Source organism: Bubalus bubalis, chromosome 19 (genome assembly GCF_019923935.1).
Source record: "Bubalus bubalis isolate 160015118507 breed Murrah chromosome 19, NDDB_SH_1, whole genome shotgun sequence".
In the NCBI taxonomy this organism is placed as follows: domain Eukaryota; kingdom Metazoa; phylum Chordata; class Mammalia; order Artiodactyla; family Bovidae; genus Bubalus; species Bubalus bubalis.
In genome coordinates this window covers 32,262,986-32,265,461 of record NC_059175.1, presented here as the reverse complement: position 1 = coordinate 32,265,461, position 2,476 = coordinate 32,262,986, and the positions used below count along the sequence as shown (strand labels likewise).

General features: G+C 40.3%; 1 non-coding gene across 1 annotated transcript; it reads left to right on the top strand.

The window, feature by feature from the left end:
* Window positions 1–943: 943 nt before the first annotated feature.
* Window positions 944–1,015, top strand: TRNAC-GCA. Its single transcript has one exon. It is a non-coding gene; the product is annotated as a tRNA-Cys (tRNA).
* Window positions 1,016–2,476: the final 1,461 nt, after the last annotated feature.

The window sequence follows — 2,476 nt, the reverse complement described above, 5'->3', positions numbered from 1 at the left end:
AAGATATAAAGTAAGTAATAGTACAACGAACTACAAAAACAGAATGAGAGTTGTGAAGTAAACTGAGTGATGGAAAAGATGGTGACTGGGAACGGGTCCAAGCTGGTGCAGAGGTGGAAATTGCTGTTTTATATAGGTTTGCCATCACATCAGCCTTTCTGAGAAGGTGACATATGAGAAAAGACCTGAAAGAATTGAAAACTGATGATCTGGACCTCCTAGTTAAAGGGAAGAGCAGGTGTAAATACTTCAGAATGAGAAAAGCAGGAATACCTGTGGTGCTGGAACACAGTGAAGCATCGTAGAAGATGAGTTTAGAGAGGGAGGCCGAATCCAGATTACTGAGGGCCAAGTGACCCAAGGTCAGAGTTTAGATTTTCTTGTAAGTGTAATGTGAAGCTGCTGAAGAATTTAAAGAAGAAAGCAATATGATCTGATTTACATTAGTAATAATAATAAAAATCACCTTGTCTTCCAGTATAACACATAGTGAGGGGTAAGAGTGGTGGCAAAAAAAAGACAACCCTCAGAATGGGAGAAAATATTTTTAAACAAAGAAATGGACAAGCGATTAATCTCCAAAATATACAAACAGCACATGCAGTTCAATATTTAAAAGAAAAAAACAATCAAAAAATGAGTGGAAGATCTAAATAGGCAATTTTCCAAAGAAGACATACAGATATCTGAAAAACACATGAGAAGATGCTCAACATCACTAATGATTAGAGAAATGCAAAACTACAACAAGGTTATCACCTCACACCAGTCAGAATAGCCATCATCAAACAATCTACAAGCAATAAATGCTGCAGAAGATGTAGAGAATAGGGAACCCTTCTACACTGTTATTGGGAATGTAAATTGTTACAGCCACTATGAAGAACAGCATGGGGGTTCCTTAAAAAACTAAAAATAGAGCTACCTTATGATCCTTAAGACTTCCCTGGTGGCTCAGATGGTAAAGCGTCTGCCTGCAATGCAGGAGACCCGGGTTCAATTCCTGGGTTGGGAAGATCCCCTGGAGAAGGAAATGGCAATCCACTCCAGCACTCTTGCCTAGAAAATTCCATGGATGGAGAAGCCTGATAGGCTACAGGCCATGGGCTTGCAAAGAGTCGGACACGACTGAGCGACTTCACTTTCACTTCACTATGATCCTGAAGATCTACTCCTGGGCGTTGATTGATTTTTGTGTGTATACTCCTGGGCATATATCTGGAGAAAATCATAATTCAAAAGCATTCATGCACCCCAATGTTCATTGCAGCACTATTTACAATGGCCAGGACATGGAAGCAATCTGAATATCTATCAACAAAAGATTGGTTAAAGAAGATGTGCTACATATACATATGGAATATTACTCAGCCTTTAAAAAGGAACAAAGAAATGCCATTTGCCACAACATGGGTGGCCCTAGAGATTGTCATACTAAGTGAAGTAAGTTAGTCAGAGAAAGACAAATATCATATGATATCGCTTTTATGTGGAATCTAAAGAGAGTACAAATGAACTTACCTACAAAATAGAAATAGAGTTACAGGTGTAGAAAATAACTTATGGTTACCAAGGGGAAAGGAGATGGAGGGACAAATTGAGAAATGGGATTGACTTATACACATTGCTATATAAAATATTTAAAGAGGAAAGCAGCACCGGTGTTGGAGAAGACTCTTGAGAATCCCTTGGACTGCAAAGAGATCAAACCAGTCAATCCTAAAGGAAATCAACTCTGAATATTCATTGGAAGAACCAATGATGAAGCTGAAGCGCCAATACTTTTGCCACCTGATGCAAAGAGCTGACTCATTGGAAGAGATCCTGATTCTCGGAAAGACTGATGGCAGAAGGAAAAGGGGATGACAGAGGATGAGATCGTTGGATGGCATCACCAACTCAGTGGACATGAATTTGAGCAAAATCCAGGAGATGGTGAAGGACAGGGAAGCCTGGCGTGCTACAGTTCACGGGGCAGCAAAGAGTTGGACACAACTGAGTGACTGAACAATGACAATATATAAAACAGATAACTAACAAGGACCTACAGTATCAGATCAGAGATCAGATCAGTCGCTCAGTTGTGTCCGACTCCTTGCGACCCCATGAATCACAGCACGCCAGGCCTCCCTGTCCATCATCAACTCCCGGAGTTCACCCAGACTCACGTCCATCGAGTCAGTGATGCCATCCAGCCATCTCATCCTCTGTCATCCCCTTCTCCTCCTGCCCCCAATCCCTCCCAGCATCAGGGTCTTTTCCAATGAATCAACTCTTCGCATGAGGTGGCCAAAGTACTGGAGTTTCAGTATAGGCAACTCTTTTTAACATTCTTTAATGAGTATTTTCCCTTTATGGGGAAAAAAAAAACCTAAATAAGAGTGAATATATATCTATGTGTAACTGATTCTCTTTGCTTTACATCTGAAACTAACAGAACATTGTAAATCAACTATACTCTCAAAAATTTTTTCAA